Source organism: Corapipo altera, unplaced genomic scaffold (genome assembly GCF_003945725.1).
Source record: "Corapipo altera isolate COAL_440 unplaced genomic scaffold, ASM394572v1 61411, whole genome shotgun sequence".
NCBI classification, from domain to species: domain Eukaryota; kingdom Metazoa; phylum Chordata; class Aves; order Passeriformes; family Pipridae; genus Corapipo; species Corapipo altera.
Window position 1 is genome coordinate 3,364,146 of NW_020884875.1, and position 15,176 is coordinate 3,379,321.

Consider the following 15,176-nt stretch of genomic DNA (forward strand, 5'->3'; position numbering starts at 1 on the left):
CTTGTCCATTTAACAATTTGACAGAGAAGGCCAATTTCAACAATTTCCCATAAACCCCTATTAGTATTGCCATGGAGGTGTTGCATGAACACCTCTAGTGTTACACCGCTAGTTTTTATTAGGATGCACTTATGCCTTACATTTTTTCAAGAATTATATTTGTTTGCTATGTATTCAAATACTATTTTTACTTTTATTTAAAAATAAATCTATATGCCTTCAATTCGATTGAGCACTCTTTACATTATATATATTTTTCTGTTAAGGGTCGAAACGGCAGGTGAAAGGTGCACTGGAAGCCGCAGACCCAACCCTGCATGCAGGCGGTTCAGGATATTGGTCATTTGAGACTGACCTGAGACGACAGTCTCTTGGGGCAGCACCCTGAACGACCAAGCAGCCTTTTCAAGGACAGCACTGCTTACTCCACTCAGAGAGAGGCCTAGAAAAGGTGGCCTAGCTAAAGCTCATCTCCACCTTTACCCGGTTGGTTAACCGCAGACCAATGGGCATCTTCTTCCAACGCAGTCGCACAAAGATCAAAAGACAAAGGCAGGCACCTGCCTCCAAAGGTGTACCCAAATTAACTCTAACATGTTGGAACATCAGAACCATGCTCGATTCTGTGGATAGCGGACGTCCTGAGCGTTGTTCTGCCCTAATCACCCATGAACTGGCTCACCTCAACATCAACATTGCTGCTCTCAGTAAAGCTCACCTTCATGAGGAAGGAAGCCTCAGAGAACATGGTGCCAGTTACACACTCTTTTGGTCGGGTAAACCCAGAACCAAAAAACATCTCTCAGGAGTTGGCTTCATGATCAAAAACTCTATTGTTCCTAAACTTGAAAATCTGCTGACAGGTCACTCTGACCGCATCGTCTCCCTACGCCTTCCACTAAACAACAAGCAACACGTTGTTGTCTTTAGTATATATGCCCCAACTCTTCAAGCTGACCCTGCTGAAAAAGATAAATTTTACACTGACCTGCACCACCTTACCCAAAAGGTGCCTGCAGATGATAAGATCATTATCCTTGGTGATTTCAACGCGAGAGTAGGTAAGAATTTTGAAGCCTGGAAAGGAATATTAGGCAAGCATGGTGTTGGAAACTGCAACGATAATGGTTGAATTCTGCTAGAATTCTGTGCAGAGCAACAGAATTCCATCACTAATACTATCTTTCAGCAGAAAAATTGTCTGAAGACAACCTGGATGCACCCCAGATCTAAGCATTGGCACCTCACTGATTATGTCTTGGTGCGACAGAGAGATGTCCACGATGTCCACTATACCCGCATGATGCCCAGCACAGAATGCCAAACAGACCATCAACTTGTGCGCTGTTAACTCAACTTCAATCTCAAACTCAAACCTAAAAGGGCAGTATCCCAAGGAGAAGACTCCAAGTTAACAATCTCTAATCAGCCACAGTGAGAGACAGATTCCAGGCAAACCTTCAAACTAGGCTCAAAAACCATTCCACAGATTCTGCAGATTCCTCTCCTGAAACACTTTGGCACCATATTAAAAACAGCATCCTGCAATCATCTGAAGAATCCTTAGGGTTCTCCTTCAAGAAGAACAAGGACTGGTTTGATGAAAACAATCAAGAAATCCGGGAATTGTTGAGGAAGAAGAGAACCACCCACCAAGCACACCTTGCACTGCCATCCTGTCACTCAAGAAAAATAGCCTTTTGTCTTGCATGCAGCAAGCTCCAACAGAAACTTCATGACATCCAGAACAAGTGGTGGATCGATCTAGCTGAAAAAACTCAATTATGTGCAGATATGGGTGATCACAAAGGATTCTATAAGGCCTTGAAAACAGCATATGGGCCTACATACCAAGTCCAAAGCCCTCTACTCAAACACTTCTAACAGATAAATCCTCCATTCTGAATCGATGGTCTGAACACTTTCAGACTCTTTTCAGTACCAACCGTGTAGTCCAAGACTCAGCAATTCAGTCCATCACACAACAGCCGGTGAAATACGAATTGGATACTGCCCCCACTTTAGGAGAAACCCTCAAGGCCATACAGCAGGTGAAAATCGGCAAGGCAGCTGGGGTTGATGGAATTCCACCTGAAATCTGGAAGCATGGGGGCCTTGCACAACATGCTAAATTTCATGAGTTTGTGGTGCACTGTTGGGAACTAGGTGAACTACCATCAGATCTTCGTGATGCAGTCATCATCACTTTGTATAAGAAGAAGGGAGTTAAATCAGACTGCTCAAATTACCATGGTATTACTCTATTCTCCATTGCTGGCAAAATCCTGGCAAGAATACTCTTGCACAGAATAATACCTGCTATAGCAGAAGGAATTCTACCTGAAAGTCAGTGTGGTTTCAGAGCCAACAGAAGTACCACAGACATGGTATTTGTTCTCAGACAACTGCAAGAGAAGTGTAGGCAACAGAACAAAGGTCTCTATGTAACCTTTGTCGACCTCACCAAGGCTTTTGACGCTGTGAGCAGAAAAGGTCTGTGGCAGATTTTGGAAAGCTTAGGTTGTCCCCCCAAGTTCCTTAAAATGATCATCTCTCTCCATAAGGATCAGCATGGCTAAATCAGATATGGCAATGCACTTTCTGAGCCCTTTCTAATAAAGAATGGTGTGAAACAAGGTTGTGTTCTCGCACCAACCCTATTCACAATCTTTTTCATCATGATGCTCCAAAGGGCCACGGGAGACCTCGATGATCAGGACGGTATCTACATTCGATACCGTACTGATGGAAGCCTATTCAACCTAAGGCGACTGAAGGCCCACACCAAGACCTTAAACCATCTTGTCTGGGAGCTGCTTTATGCTGATGACGCCACCCTCGCTGCCCACACAGAAGCAGCTCTGTAACATTTAACATCCTGCTTTGCAGATGCTGCTGAGCTCTTTGGGTTGGAAGTCAGCTTAAAGAAGACAAAAGTTCTCCATTAACCAGCACCTCACGAAGTCTTCCTTCATCCCCATAACACCATTGGCCAATTAGAGCTCAAATCAGTTCAGCAGTTTAATTACCGAGGTAACCTCATCTCCTCAAATGGTAAGATTGATGGAGAGATAGACAACAGGTTAGCAAAGGCATATAGTGCCTTCGGAAAACTTCATAAAAGAGTCTGGCAAAATAAACACCTGAAGAAAAGTACAAAGATCAGTGTTTACAGAGCCATTGTGCTGTCTACTCTCTTGTACGGATCTGAATCATGGGTCATCTACCGCCACCACCTGCATCTCCTAGAACGCTTCCATCAGTGCTGTCTCCATACAATCCTAAACATCCACTGGTCAGATTATGTGACGAATACATCTGTTCTAGAACAAGCAGCAGTCACAAGTATTGAGGCCATGTTGCTGAAAACACAGCTGCGCTGGGCAGGGCACATCTCAAGGATGAAGGACCACCGCTTCCCTAAGATCTTGCTTTATGGTGAACTTGCCACTGGCTGCCGCAAGAGAGGAGCCCCAAAGACAAGGTACAAGGACTCCCTGAAGCAACATCTCAGCCTTGGCAATATTGATCAACATAACTGGTCTACTCTGGCCTCCAATCGGGAGGCCTGGAGACACACTATCTATAACGCTGCTGATGCTTTTAAGAAAGCACGCAGGATCACCCTTGAGGAGAAAAGAGAATGCAAAAAGAATCGTGCCTTGCAGAATTTACCACCTAAGGAGCCTTTCTGCTGTGTCTTTTGCAACCAGACATGCCTATCTCATATGGGCTTTTCAGCCACCAGCGTGCTTGTAACAAATGTGGATAGAACCTTTCCCAAATCTTCGTTCACGAAGCCTAGCCATGATGATGATTTTTCTGTTATCGCTTTAGCTGTTATGTAAAGGTGTATGTAATCAGTTTTGAAGATAAAAGAACATAAATTTAAAGATTTCTAGATTCATATTATTTTTCTTACGCTGTCAAGAATTCTATTTTAAAAAATATTTTCACAGACTATTATATGTATATCTCACTTCTGGGTGACAAACCCAAAGGATGAATCATGTATTTTTTGACATAGTTTCATACAATGCTGCTATTTGTGTTATGATCCAGTTTTTCAAAATTTTGACTTATTCTCTTTGGTGAAATTAAAAAAGCAATGTAGATTATGCAAACACAATTTTGAACATTTCAAAGCAAGTACAATGAACTAGGATAGAGTCTGTTGTACAAACCATGATGTATTAACAGATTTCATGACAAAAGATATGTGTGAAATGGAATCTTTCAGGGCATTTTGGTTTCCTAACTAATCAGTTTGGTGTCTTCTAGTTCTTCATGATTATGTGGGGTTTTATCATTGCCCTTCTCGTTGTCTTACAAAATGAAGAGCCCTGGCCTTTTTCTGTATGGAAAGCATTCTTCATTCTTGAGGCCATTCTCTAAAGATTTCCACTTAAACTTCTTGTTTTATTTGATGAGAGGAAGAGGTGGAAGGATTGCATTGAAAAGCTGTGAAAAAAATATTTATTGTTATTTAAGTATTTTTGTATTCAGTGAGGATGTTTAGTTTATGGGTTTGCTGTTGTGCTTTTTATATTTGTTTTAAGTGACCGAGCATCAAAGTGGTACCTGGATGGTAATCCCAAAAATCTTCTTTGAGTGGCAATTTAAAGTCCATAAACTGTGCCTTATTCAAACTTCATACATGCATTCTGGTAAAAAAGTTTTCAGTGGAAATAATTTGATCATGGAAAAGCTGGCTTAATATACAGAATTCGAAGAGTGGGCATAATACTGTGACTTTACTGAAAAACTTCAAGTATAAACCATACAGATAGGCATAATAAGGACACTTGACTCTAAGTGACATTTATAATACCATCTGTTTTTTCACAAGCATATCATGCATCTTGAAACATTTTTCCCTTCTGAGGAAGGTCTTCTCGTATTTTGCTATCTTGTTTCTTTATTGTATAATTATTTTCCTTACTGAATGTGTCTATAATAAAATATGATGCTCCATTTCTGACATGCTTTATTACCTAGAGCTTTTTATTATAAAGCTGGAGAACTTTGTTTTCCAAAGTAATTCTCTTCTGAGTTTCTTTTGTTTTCTGTGCCCTTATTTATTTTATTCTTATTATGGATGATAGCCATTCAGTTCTTTTATCATACAGAAGAAGTAATTTAAATGTGATACTTCAGAGAAATTCAATATACTAAATACAGAACAAGTCTTGGAATGTCCAGGGCAAATTACCTCTTACAGAGGAGTAATGTGAAATACTTCATAATTTTAGTTATATGTTCATAAATTTCTATAGAATACTTGTCATGACAATGTCGAATTCCTAGAGCAGGATTATTGAGTGCATTAAAGTAAGTCAGATCTTTCTGAACCTTAGCTGCTGAAGATGGGAACACAGTCTCTGAGAGCATGGGAAATGATCCAGGATGCTTGGATATAAATACAATTTAAGTTGCAGTTTGCTTTTGAAAAAATATGTTCTATTTATGCTCAGGCTAAGGTTCTAGCCCATGATAGGGGTCTTGCATGGACTGGGGCTGCTTCTGAAAGTATTACTTAATGATTTCTCTGCTTGTAAAATCTCAGCTTCATATGGTTCTAAGGCTTTTGGTATGCCTTTTATTTGTGATCTCAACAGGATTTTCTTTTGCATTGATATGATTTTTTTAAAATGTTATATTTAAATGAGCAGGTAATCCTGGCAGAACATCTCTGACAGCTTATAAGAATAAGATGTAGTGAGATGCTACCTTATGCCTGTGACTGCCTTGATCACAATAACCCTTTCAGAAAGTCCTCAAGTCTTGAAAGACTCAAGAAGTTGGTAATTTGACTGTAGTTGGCCTAATTGAAAGCTATTTAAGAACTTAGGTCCATACAAATTTAGATTTTGATACAAGCATTGCATATTTACCCAACACCTTCACCCCTCTGCCCCTCACTACTTGCAGTTTTCTTCATGGATAGTATATGCACAGTGAGGCGGTTAATGTTGTAAAGTCCATCTTGGGGTTTTTTGCCCTTTCTGTTCTTTGGGAAGACCATTACTTTATTTTTATTTTTAGGTGATGTTTATGGATGTTAAGTCACAGAATAAATTGAAGTCTTCCCCAAAACGATGAACATAGGAGAGACTGACTGTTCCTCTCTCGTGAGCAGCTGAGCTTACTTGTGTAGTAAGGGAGCTTGGCCAGTATCTGTAGGACACCGCAGGGAGCAAACAGCTAGGCTTCAGAGGCAGTGGAGTGGAGGGACCCTGCAGGACAGAAAAGGATAGAGAATAGTTTCTTACACTTGTATACTGATTTAATCTTCAAAGGGAATCTCTGCTCGCAGGGGTGTAACAGATAGGAATCTTGGCATCCCGCAAAACTCAGATTTTAGCCTCTGATCTTCCCAGAAGACTGACCATGGCTACCTTCTTTTGTGTGATGACAGCCACTTTACCCAGCATGCTGTTTCTTCATCCTGATTGCTGGAGCCTGGTCATCCCTTTCAGATCCTAAGACCATGGGTTTTGAGCTCGCTAAACAGAACTGGAAAGAGAGACTAGTACTTCCTGTAAAACAGCTTCTTGAGTATCCTTGGAAAGCCACCTGGCTTCATGAGCACATGCTTGGAAAGACACCTGACTTCATGATTCTGGCTTCTTGAGGAGGTAATCTCCTTGAAGTTCTCCTGCTGTTACCTTTTTTTTTTTTGAAAGAGTTATTTCCTGTTGCATCTCATATCTTCATCAGTAAGTATACTACATTATATTGGCCTACTAGCCTTTAGCCCTTTAAAACTATTCAGGATCGAAGTTGAGGGAAATAAGTAGAAAATTATAGATATCCTTTAAGACAAAGGCCTTTAGTACTTCTTAGTACTTAGCTTTTAGTACTTTAGTACTTTAGTTCATAGTGAGTCTTACATAGTGAGTGGTAGGTTGAGATTCCAGGCTCATTTAACGGATTATTTATAACACTGAGAACTTCTACCAGTTTTCTAGTACTGAACTGAAGTATTGTATCACTTAATCCTTTCAGTGGTGGTTGGGTTGGTCTATATCTGAACTCCACTGCTGAAAGATTCCTGTGGCTTACCAGATATCTTAGATTTGGGGTTTTTTTCAGCTGTGGGTAACAATTATCGCTAAATGAATATCCATCAAAAATATCAGCATACACCAAAGATGATTCTGTTGATATCAGAATGCTCAGTAAAGCCAAATCTTGGAAGAGGAATACACAAAATTGTCTAATACATGGGAACGTGCTGTAGTTTTAAATTAAAAAGCGTAATGTTTTGTTAAATACTAGGAACGAGCTTCCCATTGAAATGAAACAATCTATTCAAATCCAAAGTATGAGGCATTTGTCTTCATTGAGTTTTCACTATGTAGGTGTTTTGACATATTCCACTTCTCACTGAAGCCTTTTTTCAGAAATCAATATGATGTATCTCAAATATAGATAAATTTTTCTAAATCTATATTATACCTATGTATTTTATACATATATATATTTATATATATTATTTATATATGCACACATATACATCAATATACATATACATAGATGCATATTCTCAACATATATTTAGGTCTGGATATTTAAATATTTTACATAGGCAAGTGCATCAATATAGATATATAATACATATCTATATTATATAATTCTACCTAGATATATTTTTATAGATATCTATATAGAAAAATAGATATCCAGTATATCCATTTGTGTATATATCTATTACATATCTACTGATATCTACTTTATACAGAGGCCTGTATATATATATATATATATATACGTATTTTCTTTTTATATTCACCTATATAGAGCTAAAAATATTATCTATATGTAAATACTTATATAGATAGTTCTCCATGCACAAATATATTTTTTCTCCCATGAAGCTGGTCTTTCCATTAGCAAGATGTCCCACACTCTTATTTTCTGATAACACAGAACCACATGTCGTAAAAAGAGACTGTGTGATAGGTTGTTTGCTGTTGCTCTAAATGTCTACGCCAGCTGTAGATTATGATTATTCACTGGAGGAAATTTTGTCATTAAAACTGAGATTAACTTGCTCATTAACATTTTCCATTACAATTCAAGCACTGCTAGCCAGGTACAGTCTCTGACTTCTTTACTGTTTTTCAGCAGGCTGATGTCCCCTAGGCTGGTTGCAGGGCACAGGCGAGACATACTGAGAAAGGGTCCCTCCTCAGCTGTTCTCCCCACAGTAAAGACCATAGCCATGGTGCAAACGTAACTGTGAAGCAGTTCTCTCTTGCATGTCACAGCCAGGGATTTGGCCTCAGCCCAGGAATGCTGCTGTGCAGTGAAGAGAGAAGGCGTGATGCTCAGAGGTGGCGCGTGCCTCACCCCAACAGCAGCAAAGGGGCTGAAGCCCCTCCATTGTCAAGAGAGGGAAACACCTTCCACCATGTGAGTTACACTTATCACCAGAAGGCAGCAAGCAATGCGAGAAGTCTTTGCCCAAATCTGGACTTTCTGTAGTAGGCCCAGTTTCTGCATGTTCTTGGTGTCATTAGTGCTGGAAGCTAAGCTGGGGCTACTGAGACAACTTGCATGAGCTGTTTTGTTCAAAGGAAAGAGTTATGTTGAAGACTGTATACTTCGAGGGGAAAAAACTAGGCTAGGAATTTATATACGGTTAAATATGTGCCAACTGTGGCTTGGAAAAGCTTATTTTATTCCTATAAGATTCTGTTTCTTCCTTCAGAGAGATGATTGATTTAACTTGGTTTATGCTAGTGATGAAAGCAGTCAAGACCAACCAAAAAATACAACTTTCAATGTTGTGATGCCATATATTGGATTGTTCTGTCACTTACTCAGGAAGACTGTATGCAGATTTTTCAGCATGTAGCTCCCCCAAGTTGTGACATACTGAAGATGCAAGAAAATATTTCCTAATTTCTTTCCTTGGTTAGGGTGATCTCTTCCTCATTCTTAGCCCTTCTGATGGGTTGGGTATAGCCCTTCTGCTCTTTTCTAGGCCTGACAGAGTGGGCTTTTCCTAGTCACTTATATTCTTACAGAAGAAAACTGGAAGGATAAAACAATGAAAATCAGTGAGTCACAATCTATAATTTAAACATAATTCACTACGACTCATTCATTAAATGCTCTTGCAGAGTTTCATGTGACGAAACAATAACCATAAGCATGATCATCACTGCCTACTCAATCTTCTCTTTACAGCTGTGTAGTTCTGTGATTCAAATGATTTGGGAAAGTCTTAGATATAAATTGTCACAGAATCATTAGAGGCAAAAGAACTCAATGGCTTAAAGCAGCCACAGGGTCATACTTTTTTATGGTTAAGTTCAGCTGACACTAACATCTTCAGTTGTTACACAGACCTCTTTCCACTCCTTAAGCAAGAAGGTCTTGAGAGTAAATGGTAGGACTTGTACTGGCGTGGGAAGCCTAAGCCAGACTACTATTTCAAGACCTGTCTGGGTGCTTCTAGAAGATAACAGACTTTCCATAGTGTCACTCAGTATTGCAACCATGGTTTTTCTCTTATTCCAGAGTCAGATTTCCTGGTCTCTTTTGTTTGGAAAGAGCTATTTCCTGCTGCATCTCATGAACTTCATCAGTAAGTACCTCACACCATAGTGGCCTACTAGCCTTTAGCCTTTTGAACTAGTGAGGGTTCATGCTGAGGAAAATAATTTAAAAAATGATAGGTGTCCCTTAAAACATAGAACTCTCTGGAACAGCAAAAAATCCACCTTTACTACCTTAAATATATGGTTTTAGACAAGTAAGAAAATTCAAATTGGATTAAGAGCAAAAGTTCTGATAACTTGATTTAAATAGTGTGTGCTATATAGTGATGAGAAATTGTTTTAGGGCTCAGCAACCCAACAGCCAAAGGAGAGCAAGTTAAGGGGATCATGCCATAACACAGTGGTTCCACTGACTCCTGATGAAGTCAATAGAATGTGGAATCCTAGAGAGAAAAAAGAAAACTCATTATCTGTAAAATCTATAGCTCAATCTCTTTTTAATAAAAACAGACAAACAAAACCCCAAAAACATAACTCATTAGGCTGCATTATTATGCATTCATTGTTGTCTATGACATTATTTATTCTGCTAATTGTATAATCAGCTGTTAACTGGAAATATGTGTTAAACAAAGGAGTCTCAGTAATTTAATATTTAGTCCTTAAAGTTTACTCCTGACCTTAAATATAATATACAACTATCAGAATATAAAATAAACCAGACTAATATTTCATCATCGACTGAAGGGGATCCTAGGAAATTGTCTAATACTCCCGTACCCACTACCAACACTAGTTTATAATTCTCTTTCAATACTTGTGAAGTATCTGTGTGGTATTTAAGAATTTATGGATATTCCACAGCCTCCACAAGGAGTCTGTGCCACTGCTCCTGTCTTGACTGAAGCATTTCTAATATCTAGTCTGAATATTTTTAACTACTCAATTTGTCCTACTGTGACCATGAACTGATTGCTTCCTGTCTTTAGATGCATAAAAACATTATAAAAGAGGCTTACGTAAGCTTTGAATTGCATGGGATAATTCATCTAAAAAAGAGAACAGTCTTTGATACAGGATCTGCATTGGTCCCTGATCACTCTTCCTGCTTTTCTCCGGTTTTCTAGAGTTGGTCTACACTTTTGAAAATTCCAGCTGAGGTCTTACTGTTGCTGAATAAGGCATGTAGGTAAATTTGTGTGTATTTCTGATGGCGATTCTGATTATGCCCTTTTTACTTTAGCAAATTTATTTTTACAAAGTTGTTGAAAGAGCAAATGCAAATTTTGGGTGTAATAGACTTATTCCAATACACCTATCCAGCTAAAAATATTAACATAAATGCACAAGGCATATTGATACATGTAACTAGTGTAAAATAATAATTTGCGAGCATTTCATTACAAATGAAATGTAAAAAATTCTTATTTTTGTGTGTGTTTTTTTTTTAAGAAAACTCAGTTGATTATACAGTCTTGTTTATGCTGTCTGTATTGATTCTTCAATATTGTAGTTCTTTTGCAGTGACCGTGTCACAAGAAAGTGTAGGTCATGTATGCTCTCTGCAACTAAAGTCGTCCTGCAAGTACCAGACATCTTGATCATGCAAACTATGTCAGTTGTTGAGAAATTTCATTTACTTTAAATCTTTTTTCACTTCCTCTAGTTTATTTGGGTTGCTTCCACCTCAGCAGCTTTGCTGTGTCAGATGTATAGTGTCAAATTACTGCTCAGAGGAAAACCAAAAATTAGTCCTGAAAAAGATGACATTCCTGAAGGAAGCAGAAAACAAGCACAAGGGTTTCTGAGGTGCACTAGGTTAATTGGTGTCTCTGAAAATCAGGCCGTAAGTGGATATTGTTTCAGTTAGAAAATAAATTGGGTTTATGTGACAGTTCTTTTTATATGATTGAATTAACTCTAAGCTTCTTTATGAGCTATTTATATTGATGTGCAAATCTTCCACCAGCAAAAAGAAAATACTTTCTGAGGATGTAATTAATTTGTCTTAATCTATTCTCTAGTTTAAATTGAAACAGTGCATAAGCATCCCACTTGAATAGCTTGTAAGACACCATCTGAACTTATTAATAGTCTTCTGCATGAAATGTCAGCTTTCTTCCTAAATAAAATAAAATCAAATTAATATCTTAATATAGAAATACAAAATATATCTAGTGTGCTTCAATATGATCCTTTAGGCGCAGCTCGCAGTAACATGAACAGAAGGTCCCAGCTGTTCTAAGTTCAACCATAAGGCAATGCCTTAATAGTGCAATCAGTTTGTCCTAGATTCCTTCCAGCAGAGTTCAGTATGTGTGGTCTCTGACAAGCACACATAATCCTTTGAGCAGCTCTGTGTTGTGAAGTCCTTTTATAGATTCAAATTTAAATAGATTAAGCTTTTTTTTATTTTTTTTTAAACTTCCAAGACTTTAAATGCATAATACCAGCAACTACATCAGAAAATATTAAAATTCTGTTACTTCTGTTATTCCATGAAGTCTGTCTGGATTTGACTTCATTTTATGCATCTGTAACATACACAGTTGTGTATGTGTGTATGTTACACACCTGTGTATGTTACAGTTGTCACACAGCTGTTCCTGGGGAAAAATAAAATCCTGAAGAAGTCACTTAAAGAACTACATGAATTAGGGTTTTCTGGTCTGTATAAAGCTTTGAATTTTGCATATTACTCATGTATATTACAGCAATTGTATAGGGGTGTCTTCTTTATTTGAGAACAGACTGCTATGTCTTATGTTAATTGATTTTTTAGCTTTTCCTTATCCAGCAATTAGTATTGCTGTTAGTTGATGTTAGTCATCATATAATCATTGATTGCATACCTCTTGGATTCCTTAAATACCTCATCCTACAGTATTGTATGGCCAGTGAAACTTCAGTCCACCGAACATATTGTTTAAAGAGAACACTACTTTTCTTTTGTTTCACTTAAAAGTATAATTATTTGGATAGTCCCATTTGAGATTTCAATGTTGCTTTCTCTTTTCCCAACTCTAGTCAGCATCCTCTTGAATCAAAATTGTGATTGGAGTCACTGTGTTCCTTGAATATCTCAAATTTGGAATATCTGGTAACTTTTTGCTTCCACTGTTTAACATTGGGGGTGATGGTTCTTCCAATTTTTATTGCATGATACTTGCAAACTAAACATCTTTAAATATGCATGATATTAGGTTAACTGTAGTTCTAGTCTGATTTTTCTTCTGTTTCTCTCCCTTATGCTTTTCAGCAAGAGCTGTTTCTGATAAAACACCATACTTCAGGGTAAAAACACTGAAAACTTCAAAGTCTATTAGGTTTTTTTACATTTAAGTGCCTACACAGCAAGCAGAATTTAGGGTAAGAACCTGCACCTTTATAATGTACTTCTGTGCTCTTAGTCTATGCTTTCCTGTACTAGTGAATCATATGGATTCTTGTTTTCTCTCGTAACTTTAGCTGCCAAATTTTAAAAGGTAAGTCTTCTCCACTCTACTGCAAAGAGGTCTTCTAGAAATAGAGTAAATCAGAAGTCACTGTGCTGACTGGATTAATCTTTTTAAAAGAATATATAATTATGTAAATTAATTCTTGCACAAGTTAGGAATTTTGTATTGACTTTTCCTTCTGGATCTACATAGTTACTGCAAAGAAACTTGTAAGTAAGCTGTGATTTATGGACTAAAAATGCTTTGATCTTTTCCACAATCTGTAGTAACTCTCCTTTTCCATGAAACAGTAATTAAACCAATATTCCTAGTATTACAGCCTAAGCCAATGTAACTAACAGTGTCATTAAACTTACTTTATTTGCCCTGTACTAGGCTCCAATGAAATTATTAAGTTTTTGCATGACAACCTGAAGAACATCTGTTTGGCTGAAGAGAGAGGTCTTTAATACTGGATGTACTCCATGTTCTTTTATATCAAGTAAAGCCCCAAATATGTGTGAACATGGTAAGCAGAAGAAAAAAAAAAACAAACAAAAATCACATAAACTGTCATAATTCTTGAAAAAAAGAGAAGGTATTCCTAATGGCATAATAAGCAATGGATTTTTAGCTTTTCAGAAAGACAGTTTTGCCTAAAAATTTATTTTGATTCAGCTGCAGAATGAAACCTGAAATGATAAATATTCAGTTCTGCCCCAGTGTCCTGCTGCTTGTTAACAACTGAAGAACATGAGATATCATAAAATGTTTAAAAATTAAAAGGAAGATGAAGACATCAGACAATCTCAAAACTTGTTGGACAATGTAATTTTGTACTGAAGTAAAAGTAGCAGAAGTAAAGATTTTGATATGAGGTCTCCTTTTATTTCATCTCATCCACAGATTTGTCCTCTAAAGTACATTAGATAAAGAACAAAGACTGAATAGCCATTCATCAGAGGCTCCATATCAATAAAAGTTCAATTGACCTAAAAAATTCAGAAGCCTTCTAAGGCATTTTGTACATTAAGGCTTGTGACCATTTTGGACAGGTATGATTTTTTTTTTTAATTCCTCTATTTTCCATACAATCATGGGATGAGTACCTGTTGTTTGTATTGCTTTTAGAACAAAATGTGATTACATGTCTAAGCATTTTCCTAAATATAGAAATTACCTTGCATTTCTGAGAGCTTTCTCTTAATTTTCCTTATTTGTTTGAATGTGTTGAGAATGTTGAGGTTTTTTATGTTGTTTGTTTGGGTTTTTTTTCCAAAATAAATTGATCCAGTTTATTTTCTGTATACCAGCTCACAACAATCTGAGCAAACCATCAACCTTATTTTGTGGGCAGGCATACCCACAGCTTAACAAAATCTGTAATTATTTCTGAGAAATCAATGTGTATGTGACAAGCTACTGGTTACAGAAGTATGACACCAGTCCCTGTACCTTATGCTGTAAAAACCAAACTATTAAAGAGCAGCAATCACATGTGCTTCCTCCTGTGGCTGTCACTGCTAACAAAGCTCTCTTCACCAGCCACATGCAGCCTGTTATCTTTCTCATTAATGCTTGCTGTTTCTGACTCTGCCATATGTTTCTGAAGTGACAGTTTTCTCCATCTATAAGGTAACTATCACAGAAAACAAGCAGTTGATTATCTTTTTACTTGATACTTTTTCTGTGTTTAGGGGAGTGCAGATTGCAGTGGTGCTCAGAACCACAGGATGATGGTGATGGCAGTGGAACAAAGTCAGTGTGCCTGGAAACTTCACCGCCAATAAAACTCAAGAGAACAGGAAGCTCTGACATCTAAACTAGGGAAAAATACCAAAAAGGACAGGACCCAAAAAAGTAAAGACTTTTTCAGCTACCTATAGTTTTATATTACAATGCAAAAGTGTGATGGGAAAAAAATACTTATTTTTTCATGCTAACCAATTTTATATTTAGGAAAAAAAGTCAGACAAGAAATCTATTTCTCTTCCCCTCCTCAGACTGTTTTGATAACATTTAGGTCATGTGACTAGATGATATGGAATCACTTGTGACTATTGGAGAGAGAAGGCTATGGGGGGAGCATAACAAAGTTAGATGCCTAGATGCCTAGGAGTCAGAATGAGAGATGAGTCTGTGTATTGTCAGTGCAAGCAAATGCACAGTAAAAGGGATAATTGTAACTGCAAACATACCTTGAGGAGATGTTTTAAATTAACTGTAC

General features: G+C 37.5%; 1 long non-coding RNA gene across 2 annotated transcripts; it reads left to right on the plus strand.

The window, feature by feature from the left end:
- The first annotated feature begins 10,660 nt into the window (after positions 1-10,660).
- LOC113943102 lies at positions 10,661-14,778 on the plus strand. 2 transcript variants are annotated; one of them, XR_003526198.1, is made up of 3 exons: positions 10,661-10,697; positions 13,856-14,004; positions 14,647-14,778. It is a non-coding gene; the product is annotated as an uncharacterized LOC113943102 (long non-coding RNA). The 2 variants fall into 2 exon arrangements; XR_003526197.1 differs by lacking the exon at positions 10,661-10,697 and adding an exon at positions 12,545-12,612.
- Positions 14,779-15,176: the final 398 nt, after the last annotated feature.